Source organism: Megalobrama amblycephala, linkage group LG4 (assembly GCF_018812025.1).
Source record: "Megalobrama amblycephala isolate DHTTF-2021 linkage group LG4, ASM1881202v1, whole genome shotgun sequence".
Lineage (NCBI taxonomy): Eukaryota > Metazoa > Chordata > Actinopteri > Cypriniformes > Xenocyprididae > Megalobrama > Megalobrama amblycephala.
In genome coordinates this window covers 37,345,209-37,359,076 of record NC_063047.1, presented here as the reverse complement: position 1 = coordinate 37,359,076, position 13,868 = coordinate 37,345,209, and the positions used below count along the sequence as shown (strand labels likewise).

At 38.9% G+C, this 13,868-nt stretch overlaps 1 long non-coding RNA gene across 3 annotated transcripts in view; it reads left to right on the top strand.

Annotated features, from left to right (window-relative positions):
- The window catches only part of LOC125267472, a 47,979-nt gene that overhangs the window by 20,823 nt on the left and 13,288 nt on the right, over positions 1–13,868 (top strand). The gene's annotated exons all lie outside the window — the stretch shown is intronic.

Sequence of the window (13,868 nt, the reverse complement as noted above, 5' to 3'; positions counted from 1 at the left end):
TGTTTGAATGCATATGGTGTCGTAAAATTAAATCTGCTTTGGACGCTATTCAAGTGCATTTCACTATAACCGGATATAGTATGTGAACTGAAAATATACATCCATGCATGTCATTGAATGATTTAGGTCTTATTAATAACAAATATTTTACATTTGAAAAGTAATTTAATATTTTATTCAACAGTCCCCACCTTCCACAATTTACAGCTCTCAATTCCTTATATAATTATTTTTTTGATACTTTTTTTTTTTTTTTGTCTCATTTTCAAAAAGCTAGGTAGCCTTTCGTGACAACAGATGATGAAGCATTTTTGCATTCATTAAATATACAAGCATCTTCAAGCGGATCACATAACAGCGACGTGCAATGTGGCTGTGAACCGCATCCTCCTTTCCCTCTCAGAACAAAGAATATGCGCATGGTAATGCCATGCAAATGTATGCAGATTTCAAGCAGCAAGGGGGAGGAGTTGAGAGGGGAGGCAGAGAAAAGCTGTAGTCTAGTTTCACTGCAAATACACTGAATGTTTACATATATATATTCTCAGGGCACGTTGTTTTAAGAATGTCTCCGGAATGCCAGATTTCAGGTTAAAAGACACTAAAAAATCATGCATATTAATTTAAATCCTTTGCATAAACACTCCAACCTCTTTTTATTCAATCTACATTTATTCTACTGCGCCCACACCCACGAGAGGATCAGCTTTATCACCTGAGAGTTGTTCTTAGCTAGAAGTTTTGCTCATTGCTACCTTCTTTATCACCTCCTTCAGCATTTCTGACTGTATTGTCCTTTTTGTTCACCACAGTGCTTTAGAAATGATGATATAATGTATAATTTTTAGACAATTTAAATATAAAATATATCCATGAAATAAGAAGTCAGTGTTATCCATCGAGATGTTAAATGACGTAACCCTCATTATTAGGATGAAAATAGAGGTACAGAGATTTCATTGAAGAAATTATTAATAAATAAATATTTTCTCCCCCTTAAAATCTAGGTAGTGGAATTTCAAAATGCTTTTTTTTTTCAGCATATTAAAATATTGGGTTAAAAAGAAAAATAATGAGGTCTGTGCTTCAGCTTGATCAGAATTTATGATATTTTATAAGTGTCTCAATGGCTTTTCATTATTCCCAAAGAGATATATTGAAAATATAACAGCCCCTCCCCATTAACAGTCTGAAAATGGGACTTGATAGTCACAGCTGATTACATTTTGTATGAAGCTGCATAATAAGTAAACACTCGCGTGACGGTAATAACACTTCAGCTGCTTATCGCCAATAGCAAATATAGCATTCAAAATGAAATAATTCTTTCTTTCTTTCTTTCTTTCTTTCTTTCTTTCTTTCTTTCTTTCTTTCTTTCTTTCTTTCTTTCTTTCTTTCTTTCTTTCTTTCTTTCTTTCTTTCTTTCTTTCTTTCTTTCTTTCTCTCTGTTTTTGGAGGTTATTGCGTACATGCACACTTTTGCGTGTGCTTTTGTTTAGATGTGCGGCAGCCTAAACTGGGCATTATTTGCAAGGCATCTGTGGAGCATTAATACAATTTCTAAACATGTGTGAGTGGGTGTGGCTGTCCGTATGCATGTGTTTGCCACTTCTTCCATTTCCGAAAAAGATCAGTGATTTGTGTGCACCAGCACATGAAAGGCCGTTAAAATAATGCCCATCCCCAGACAGGAGACACAATACTGCGTTAGTCTGTGGCACACACACGTCTGGGCCTCTCCTCAGACACAATATGGCGAATGGAGAGAGAGAAAGAGAGAGAGAATGAGGAGGGGGGGTGTGAAGGCACAGACAGACACTCAGAATAATGCATAATGATGTTAACATTCCTGCATGTCTAATAGAGCAGGACCCAGCCACAGAGAGATGCACCAAGTCAGACAAGCACATGTGTGTGTGTGTGTGTGTGTGAGAGCGTGGATGTGTGTGTCCATGCACTCAGCATCCTGAGATACATTAATTTGGACTCTTTATGCACGGGTGTGTTTGAATCTTTTCTTTGAGGTTATGACAGCGAACGCCGGCCCAGCGGCTTCAAGCCGTTGCACCTCTTAGAAACACACTTTCACATGTACGTCATGTGCGAGGATGCAAATAGACGCAGATTTTTTTTTTTTTTTAACACGCTCAAAATGCTTTCGCAATATTTTGCTATTTTGTACTATAGCTATGCTTTAGTGGAGATTTATTGTGTCTAAGAACATGGAAAAGAAAGTGTGTCTGTGTGTGTGTATGCGTGCAGGAAGGGTCGCAATGACAGTATGGCTCCGTCCAGCATGCACACGCATATATACGAAAAAATAAATCCAAGCGGCCACAAAGCAACTCTCCTTCCCCATTTCAATACGCTCTCTTTCTCTGACATGGGCGGCTGTATCATTTTAATTGGGAGCTTAGACTGAGGTGAGATTGTCCCGTTTCTATTTATTTCATTTTGTTAACCTCACATCAGGCAGAACCGTGCCAATGGGACCATCTGAATTGGATATGAAAATAGACAGGAAGCATTTGTCGAGGGAGAGAAAGAGTGAGAGAGAGAGACAGCCGTCGTCTCCGGAGGAAGGCGGGCGAGGACGGAAAAGCTCATTTTCTGTGGCCACCCCGTGCCGTCTGCATTGCAGATCGGTGAAAATCCTGGCGAATATGATGGCGAGGCTCGGGAGAGGGTTTATGTTATCTGTGCCTTTGGTACGCTTTGTTTTTTTTTTTTTTTTCATTCCTTCCATATTTTTTTTCCTCTGTGGTCGCCATAAAATGTCAAGTTAATTTCCTGGGTGGTGTGAGCGACGCCTCGCCATGCGTCGTGTGTGTGACATGATGTGTGTGTGTGGTAGCTTGTGGGGGAAGAGGTTTGTAAGGAGGAGCTCGTGCAATGTGCCACATTACATGCAGGTGTGTGTGTGTGTTTTGCTCAAATTTTGTTACTATATACAGTATATGTGTGGGGGTGGGGGAGTATCAATTTCTGTTTCAGTGTGTGTGCGCGTGTAAATTAGCCGTCGCTGCTACACTGCGTTAGTGGGAGTTCCAGCACCTCATTTGAATGCGACACAATGTGAAGGATTATAGGTTGATGATTTTCCAAGAGGATTCAGACCTGAACCGTATTACAGGGTTCACAGACGTCTCTCGGCAAAATTAAACTCCCACACCTGAATAAAACCAGTCTGTCTGAGAGTGTGTGTGATTGAGATATATGCGTATATAGTGCAAATTTGTGTAGTCATATGTGGCCATTTCCTAATATATATTTATTTAAGTGCACTGCAGCGAACAGTAATTTCCTGGCAATATTATATTGCTTACTTTAAGAAATAAAATAGTTTTTTTTTATGTATATACATGTTTTCATGTAAAATGCCTGCTTGTAGACTTCAACTGAAGTAGGTGTGTGATGAATAGGTGAGGAAAGCCAGTGATTTGACAACTAAAAGTATAGTGAACACACAATCCATTTTCACTGGATTCCCATGGTTTTAGGTAAAAGGCTCCAAGGATGGTTATTAGTGTGGAATTTGTCTATCATTTTGGTGTGTGGTGTATGAAAATAACTGTATATGCATTGTGTATGTTTTTTTCTCTCTTGAGACTCACTCTGTCACACAAATGGTTTCAAAATTGTGCGATTTCCATACAGAACGGCCTTGGTGTACAGAGCACAAGCACTCTGACATATCTTCACGATCCATTAAGAAGTCTCCTCTTGTTCTTGTTCTAGTGGTGTTGTTCATATCCATGATAACGTATGACCACAGCCAAGACGCGTTGATCTGGGAATTAAAATGCGTGAATGTGCGGTGTAGGAGTGTGTATGTAAGAACGTATTCTGATAGACCTGAAAAATGTTGAAATGTGGAGGAAGGGATTAGGCATTTGTCACTCTCGCTTATGCTGATCTGTGCTTCTGCCCTACAAATGTCACATCCCATATGTCGGAAAAATCTCACCAGTCCTGCCTAATTGCACATATTCATGATGGTGCTTTGCATATCAATTGTAGTGGTTTGGGTAGCGGCGTGAGAGAGATATATGATGGTAAACGAGAGGGTGATTTCGCCAATGCAAATGTGCACAGCGGCGATGTTAAGGTGGGACCTCCATGTCTTTCGTAATGGCATTTAATTGCTCTGAATGCAATTTCAATAGAAACACAATTGCTTTTTAAGAATTATTGTTTTTTTACGACCTTACAAATTGTAAAAATTGTATTTCATAATTAAATTGACATTAATAATAGTTATTATAATTATTATTAGTAGTAGTAGTATTAGTAGTAGTAATGATAATAACAACATTTATTGATTTAATAATTTATTTGCCCCTTTTTGTATCTTTGCCTCTAAAGCCTTTGAATTTTGATGATAGAATGTGCAAATCAAGGGAATGAGTGCTCTTACATAGACAATGAGGCTACAGATATGTGAGGTGTGCGTGTGTGTGTGTGTGTGTGTGTGTGTGTGTGTGTGTGTGTGTGTGTGTGTGTGTGTGTGTGTGATCACGCTACAGATAGGAATAGAAAACCGTGGATGCTGTAAAAACCAAATGAAAGAGGCAGGAAGCGCAACCGAGAGTCCCTCATCTGTAATGGCTGGATGTGAAAGGTAGTTTGAGTTGGGTCTTTAGAGCAGACTTAATCAGGATCCCTCCGATTAATTAACGGACACAGCGAGGACTTTCGCTACTGCTTGGGTAAACAGCAGTTGTTCTTGGCCCGAGGTTCCCAAACACGGGGGGAACAATGACGATATTGTCCCTTTACCCCTCATTAGGGGGAGTGTGAGGGGAAACTTGGAGGTGTGTATGTGTGTGTTTGCAATCACTCTCCCATGATCCCATTACTGCTTCCTGGTCCTGGCTCCTATCACATCTTTCGTGCCAGCTGCAGAGAGAGAAAGAGAGCAAGCCTGTCATAGCATCTTCACATCAAAACCTCCTATTGGAGAGGGAAAGAGAGGAAGGGGGATGCGGAGAGGAAACGAAAGAAAGAGCGTGTTGTGTTTGGACTTCATTAGCATAGAGGAAGAGGAGCACAATGGAGGACTTTGCAGCCTTGTTAGTGAGAAGCAATCAATTAACAGGGCCAGACCGACCCTGGCAGAGCATTGTGGGCTCTTTGAATGAAATTTCTCTCTCCCTGATGAATAAATGTTGTCATTTCCAAAAAAAACTGAATGTGTCACTGCATTCAAATGCTTGATTGGACTCCCAGCAGCAAGTGACAGTGTTTGCCCATTGTGTCTATGTGTGTGAGCGTGTGATAGAGAGCACTAGAAAGTCCATACATGATTGTCACAAAATATACCTTAGGAAAATATAGCTTAGTGTAAAGGATGTGTATAGAAACACAACGACAGATTTGTATGTGTCATCAAACCCCTTCGGAATTTTTTTTTTTTTGTTTATTCTCTCTTTTTCCTCTGTACTCTATTTACTTTATATCAAATATATCTGATACCTGGAATTTCCTCTCCATCTGTGGATTTGTTAAATCATATGTCACATATTAGACGCAGCACACAAGAATGCCCTTGAAATTGTGCAGGCACCCAGTGCTCTGTTTCGGCTCCTGGCAGTGATGGCTTTTACAAAATAAAAGTTGCAGAAAGGGAAAGTCTGCAGCAGACAATGACAATTGCATATAAAATTGAAGATCCCACCACCCCACCCCAACAAACACGACCCCATCTGTGATTCTTATTCAACGTTATCCCAGACTCCTCTGATGCTTTTCTCCACCTGGGAAATTGTCCTGATAATGGCTGCAATCTGTATCCAAAAGGCAGGGGACAGTTCCCTCTCCGGTAACCTGCGACGACTTCCGTCTGGAATCCCTAATTGAGCGGCATCAGTCAATCCATCAATTTGATGTGAGCTTATTTGTAAAAATGATGACTTTACAATTAAATTGTAAAGCTTATATGATATTTGTAAAATACTTGTTAGACAGTGAACTAGCTTCCCTTAAAGATAAGAATTGTGCAGTAAATGCATTTCAGTAAGTGAAAGCAAAAATTGAAATTTACTATTTGTATGGTTGCATTGTAATTTTGACATTATAGTAATACTAAAATGTGTTATTATTGTTAACACTTTACAATAAGGTTCATTAACATTAGTTAACCACATAGTTAACATGAACTGCTTATACAGCATTTATTAATCTGTGTTAATGTTCATTTCAACATTTACTAATACATCATTAAAATCTTGTTAACATTAGTTAATGCACTGTGAACTAACATGAACAAACAATGAACAACTGTATTTTCTAATGTTAACGAAGATTAGTAAATACAGTAACAAATGTGTTGCTCATGGTTAGTTCATGTTAGTTAATACATTAACTAATGTTTAACTAATGAACCTTATTGTAAAGTGTTACCGGTTTCATTATTTAACTTTAGTTAACATGAACTAAGAATGAACAATTCTTCTACACTGTAAGAAAGAATTGTTGGTTTAACTTAAAGTAAGTTACCTGGTTGCCTTAAAATAAAAGTTGATTTAACTAATGAAACAATGTTGTAAAAAAAATGTTTACAGTGTACAGCATTTATTAATCTTAGTTAATGTTAATTTCAACATTTACTAATACAGTAAGGAAATCAAAAGTTGTGTTTGTTAACCTTAATTAATGCACTGAACTAACATGAACAAACAATGAACAGCTGGATTTTTATTAACTAACATTAACAAAGATTATAAAAATACTGTAACAAATGTATTGCTCATTGTTAGTTCATGTCATTGAATACATTAACTAATGTAAACAAATGAGAGCTTATTGTAAAGTGTTACCGTATGATTCTTAATATTGCTCTCATTAATAGTGCAGAGACTGTTTGGATATCAATCAAATATTGCACACATTGAACAAATGAATAACAAAAAAATGAACACATTTGTCAGCGCTTTTTATTATTTTTTTTAAATGTGAATATGGTTTATTTATAATGTAGTGTGTGAGTAATGCAGCCTTGTGATTTCTTGCTGATTTGGTCTGCCATCCCTAAATGCTTCAAGAACATCATTTTTGATTGGCTCAGGGTTTACATGCCAAAACAGCATAATGTTCAGCAGGGCACAAATCTTCATCTTTGCATTTCTCATTTTCCCCTTCTCACAGACTTCTCGTTTTGAGACATCACAGGCAAATATTATTTACTGATTTTTATCTAATGCTTTGCGCAAAACTCGTCAGGACGACAAGGACATATTGTAAATTTAAGGCCTTCATTTCAAACCTCTTTATTTTCTCTACATCGTCACATGCAGGTTATTTTCAAATCGAAGACTTGCGGATTTGCCGCAGAGGCATCTGCTGTTAAGCTGATGGTCCCTGCCAAATCGTCCCTCAAATGTCTGTCAAATACCACACACACACACACCCCTGTATTTTCTAAAATGCCAGGTGATTCTTCCAAACCTGCTCCTTTCTGCACTTGTTCGTAGAACTGTTGTGTTTAAAAAGGAAGCCCAGGTACACTATCGTCCCTTTATTCAATTCTAATACAGTGTGTGTCCATCATAGCGACCTCCGATCTGAAAATCCGCGCCCAGGGTCTTTGTGGCAGCCTCATTTGCATAGACTGTCATTCGCTTGGTTCTCCCTTAATGGCACATTACCGTGGCAACAGCATGTTGTAAGCAAGGGAATAATTAATGACGACCCGGTGACATGGGTACTCGCAACAGAGGCGGGCAGCAGCACTCGGGTGGTATTCTTTAGAAAGCATTAGCCAACATTAGGAAGAAATGCAAGGCACCTTGATGTGTAGAGAGGAACAAAGGGAAATGGAAAGGAAAAAAGCAGATAAATGTGTGGGGATGGATGGATGGGCGTGGGCACAGTCACGTCTGAGGATGTAGGGCTTCCGTATAATCTGAAAGTCAGCGCTGGCAAGAAAAGAAAGATCTGAATACGATTGACACTCTAATAGAGGTGGTTTGTATTGCAGCTAGGGCAATGCACATGCTGTGTGTGTGTGTGTGTGTGTGTGTGTGTGTGTGTGTGTGTGTGTGTGTGTGCACGCTTGTGTCTCTGTGTTTTGATGGGAGGGTGCTTGAACATGCTCCCAGTTGAAAGTTGAAATCTTCAATATTTAATACAGTGGGAGAGAAAGAGGGTGTGCGTGCGTGTGTGTGCGGGCACGGGTGCGGCTGTAATGATTATTTGTGACAGAAGACTGTGTGTGTGGGATCAGTCAGCTGAATGTAGGGCAATGTCAGAAAGCCTTTCTGCTTTCTGTGGGTGCTGCTGAGAAGTGAAAGGGCGGGGGTGCGTGCAGCCCCTCAATGCAACTGAGGAATACCCCGTGTCAGTGCACTTTTCCCTCATTTTACGGTGGTTGTTATTTGAGAAAATGGCATGTGCTACATGTAATAAAATATGAGATCTCTTGCACTGCTTCAGTGCAACAATCAAAAGTGTTTTACGTAAAAATAAGTCAAATGGATTAAAGGGATGGTTCACCCAAAAATAAAAATGTTGTCATCATTTACTCAACCTCATGTTGTTCCTAACCTGTATGACTTTCTTTATTCGGTTGAACACGAAAGAAGATATGTTAAAGAATGTGGGTAACCAGACAGTTGATGGCACCCATTGACTTCCATATTTTTCCTATGGAAGGCATCAACTGGCTGGTTACCCACATTCTTTAACATATCTTCTTTCGTGTTCAACCGAAGATTTGAAACCACTTGAGGGTGAGTAAGTAATTACAAAATTACATTTTTGGTTGAACTATCCTTTTATCAACTGTCTCTCATTCCCATATGTTGCAGTGAATACTTCTAATAGTCTAAATCCATTTGCAGGGTCCAATATTAAGACTCGCCAAATACAAGTAAAAATTGACTTTAGTATATAAATAGAACACTCGCCTATGACTGGTAACTTTATAAAGAACTGCAACATATAATATGGTTTAACTATGTACTATATATGGTTATATACTACTGTTCAAATGTTTGAGGTCAATAAGATTTTGAAAGAAATTAATACTTTTAGTCAGCAAGGATGCATTAAAGGGTTAGTTCACCCAAAAATGAAAATTATGGCATTTATTACTCAGCCTCATGTCATTCCAAACCCATAAGTCATTCATTCATCTCCGGAACACAAATTATTTTTGATGAAATCCGAGAGGTACTGTATATGACTCGTCCGTAGACCGTAATATAATGACCACTTTCAAGGTCCAGAAAGGTACAAAAGCCATTGTTAAAATGTGACTGCAGTGGTTCAACCTTAATATCATGAAGCGACGAGAGTACTTTTTGTGCGCAAAAACAAAACAAAAATAACAACTTTATTCAACAATATCTTCTTGCTGTCTATGGATGAGTCATATACTTCTCTGATTTCATCAAAAATATCTTAATTTGTGTTCTGAAGATGAACGAAGGTCTTACGGGTGTGGAACAGAGAATTCATAGAATACTATACTATTCATTTTTGGGTGAACTAAACCTTTAAATTGATCAAAAGTGACTGGTAAATATTTTAGGCCTATATTGTTACAAAAGATTTTTATATCAAATAAATGCTGTTCTTTATCAAAGAATTTTAAGAAATATATCACTGTTTCTTTCAAAATATTAAGCATCATCTGTGAAATATTAACTGTTTTCAACACTGATGATGATGATAAATTATTTGAGCACTAAGTCGATTGATTTCTAAAGGATCGTGCAGACTAATGGCTGCTGAAAATTCTGCTTTGCATCACAGGAATTAATTACATTTTATTTATTTATTTCTTTTTAATTGCAATAATATATTTGTTGTTGTTCTTGTTTTTACTGTATTTTTTTGATCAAATAAATACAGCCTTGGTGAGCATAAGACTTTGTGAGCAAAAACATTAAAAAAGCTTGCTGACCCCAAACTTTCAACGATAGTGTATGTAATAAATTCATTTATTAGAAATGATGCCAAATGAAGTTCGCATAACCTTACACTTGAACCCTGGTATGTATTGTTTCTGTCTAGCCTAACTCTTTTGTTCTTTGTAGTAACTTATAAGTTCATCAAGATCACTTTTATTATCAAGAAACAAAACATTGAAACATTTCACAAAATGAAGGAAAGTCGTACAGTTTTTGGGTGAACTATCCTTTTAATGAATTACAATACTGACCCACCAAAATGTTAACAGAATAAAGTTTCACTGAACATACAGTGGGGGTCAAAAATCTGGGAATCAAAATCTAATTTAAACCTAGAAATGAACAGAAAGTAAAAACAAACTTTATGAACAGAAATCTTTAATATTCTGCCCTATTTCTAGGTCACTAATCAATTAATTTTTAGAAACTTCTTCACAGATGAACGGTCAAATGTTCTTGCTTCCATTGAAGCTCATGAAGCTCTTTGGATCATTCTCAAATCATGCTGGAAAACATGACCATCAGTAAATGAATCTCAAGAGCTGTTGATGTCATTACAGCAAAAAAAAAAAATACTAAGCAGCTGTTCACACAGAACGTGTTGTTGTATTCCACTGCACTGCTTATGCATTGCTATGCTGTAAACATGCTAGACCGTTGCGCTTTTTTAAACGCAACATTACATCCTGTGTGAATGCCTCTTAGACAGTGGATTCAAAACCAGTTCCTGGAGGGGCCACTGCCCTACAGTTTAGCTCCAACCCTAATTAAATACAGCTAATCAAGGTATTCAGGATTACTTCGAAATTTCCAAGCAGGTGAGTTGGAGCTAAACTCTACAGGGCTCTGAGTTTGAGACCACTGCCCTAAGGCATTCTCAAACTCGCAATATACTGTAAGTTTAACAATATATTTTGTAATGAATGAATGAACAAACAAACAATTACGAAATGGAAGCATTTTCATACAGACGTACAGAGGTAACAACTTTTTTTAAAACACATTTCAATCACACCAGGCCCAGGAAACCCATCCCCCTGGCTCAGTAAACCCCCCTGGTGTCTTGGAGCGAACGGATAACCAGGCATATGAGAAAGTGCTTACATGGGGTCCTGAAATCAGGGGACCATATGTGCAAATGTTCTGTATCATTATGTTGTGCGGCGGTGCACAGGGAGACCACCATAACTTAGTTTGTCGTCCATACAAAGTTTGGGCCAAGCTTGGATGGATTCATTAGACGGCCTTTCTTTGGAGCCAATGAAGCTCAAAAGACCTCCAACAAAGGAGCTAATCACAGACTCTCTCCTCAGCTTTGGCCAGAATCTTTCTTTTCACTAGGTCTTAGATCATTTCTCACAGCTAGCTGGCCAGCTAGCTCCAAGCTTGTCTGGACGGACAAACAAAGCTGTGGGATATTTATCCTCTGTGTATATGTACAGCTGTTGTTTCTATAGGACGAGTGAATGTGCACATGTGAATTCGCCCACACACACACACACACAGGCGGAACTGCTGCTTTTGTTGGTTTTGTGTCACACACAAACAGGCCAGTGCTAGTGGGGGTGCCGATGACTTCTGTTGGTAGCGGTGTGCTAATGTATGTTTGCATATGTGTGTGAGGAATACGTGTGAGGGCAAAATACACAATGCATCTGCAGGCCTCTATTCTAGCATTGACCTTGAACCCCAGTAGCCTTCATTCCCATGGTTGCTGTGCGAGTCCTTGTGCATTGTAGGCCTTTTGGATTTGCCTCGCCTTGTCCCTGCTCTCTTTCAATTTGACAATAAGCCTCCATCCCTGCAAAGCAACACTCTCCTCTCTCTTACAGAGTAAAACAGAGTATGATACATGCCCGCTTTGTTATTCATAACCATGAGAAAAGGCACTCTTTTAAAAGCAAAGATTGCAAAAATATTTTGCAGCCTGATGAAAGTGGAGAACATCTATTGTTCTTTAGAGATCCATCACACTTCAAAGAACCTAAAAGGGCTTCTAACCTCTTCTAACAGATACGCTGATGTGAAGAGTCTAAGTATATATGCAATATCAAGAATATCAGAAATAACCCACTGGTTTTGTCTGTTACACTGGAAGTCAGTGGTCACCAAAACTGTTTGGTTAGCATTCTTCTTTTGTCTTCTGCACAAGAAAGAAAGATATACTGGTTTGGAATGTCATGAGGGTGAGTAAATGATTTCAAAATTCCATTTTTGGGTGAACCCAACCCAGCAAGTGAAATATTCCTTCAATATGTGCACACATGTGTCTTTAGTTCAATCCCCATTCAACTGTAAGAAGAGATACTTGGTTCACTGATAGTTGGCCTGTTCATCAAGATGTCCCCGCTTTAAGGACAAGGGAATCCAAGATTCACTGTGGTTTGAGTCTAATTGTTTCCGTCAGTCTGGGAATGTCCCAGCAATGTTGTCCTTGTCCCACTGCCCAGGGCCTGTAACTGAGCCCGGCCGAAGAGAATGGGTCCACTTTGTAGCCACACAGCAGGCTTGGGCAGTACCTATTCTGCTCCCCGAACTGTCATGCATAACAACTTTATTGTGACCCAAACTGTAGCTGAAAGCAAAGAATAGGGCAAGGGAATGAAAGATGAGGGGGAGTGAGAGAAATCTTCTCTTGAAGAACAACTGGAAAAGGGCAGATCAGGGTATATAAACTGAGCTGATGATTTACAAATCTACATTTCAGTGTGGACAATCAGTGTGGTTGACATGTAATAGTATGGAATATTGCAGCTTTGTTTAATTGGGTTTTGTTTTATGGAAATTGCTTCCCATTTGACATATAGTGGTGACTTGTCAGTGGCCACAGTTATTGTATGTGATATGGGTACTAAGTGTATGTGACATTGCTTAAATAAAGTAGGCAATATGTTGAGTTCAAGTCTACTTTCAAAATTATTATAGATGTTGATCCTCCCTGACAAAAGGGAAAATCACCCAACTCAACCAGCCAACAGAGTCTAGGGAGTTATTCAGATAAACTTCATGTAAATCCCCTCAGTTTGACCTGTCGGGAGCTCTTCCTTGAGAGTTTGTTTTGGATGAACACCTTGGTTACCATTTAGAGGATTTAGAGCCAGAATTAAAAATCCTTACCATGAGGTCATTAACTATGGGTTGAGGAAGAAGATGAAAAGACCAGCTTAGACTAGTATGAATTTCCAACAGGTACTTTAACTAGCTATTTCGGGTTGGTAGTTTAACTAGTTGTTTTTATACCTGCTACACACCAACACAACAGCTTGAGAGCCAGCATACATCATTTCTGATTTCCAACCCTATGAAGTGACATAGAAACACATTTTAGTATGGCTAAGTGTGAAAAAGGTAAAAGTTAATTGTGTGCGAGAGGGGGAATAGGAACCGAGGGGAGTGGTCTGTTCAGGCTACAGACTCGAGAGAAGAAGTAGCCCATAGCTGAGAGACTCAACAAAAGGCAGTCTCTATCCATTGTGTTAGTGCTGGATTTCCCACGAGAGGCCCGTCTGCTTGAAAAGGGGAGTGTATCAGTTTCTCCTGACATGGATGTTTATTCATTCTGTGGCCAACTGCACTGCCAGCTCAAAAGGATTCACCTTACCGTTTTGATGTGTATGACACACACACACACTTTTTGGGGGGAGATAGGTGAAAAGGAAAAACACTGGCACATGGAAAGACTAGTGTGAGCTGTGTGAATAGGCATGTCCGCCCTCACAGTGACAGTGTTTGTGACAGTATCATGGTTGCTTGTCTGGACTTAGCTTTTGGTGTGAAGTGAGCCACCATTTTGTACTGGAGGATTTCAGAATTCTGCTGGAAGTAAACCTTTACTGCTGCTATAAGATTAGTTTTAGAGTTTCTTTCATTGTAGGTGGTCATTTTGGGGAAACATTATTCTAGCAAACAATCTCTCAGAGACATTAAGAAACCATTTTTCCATTGCATCTGTTC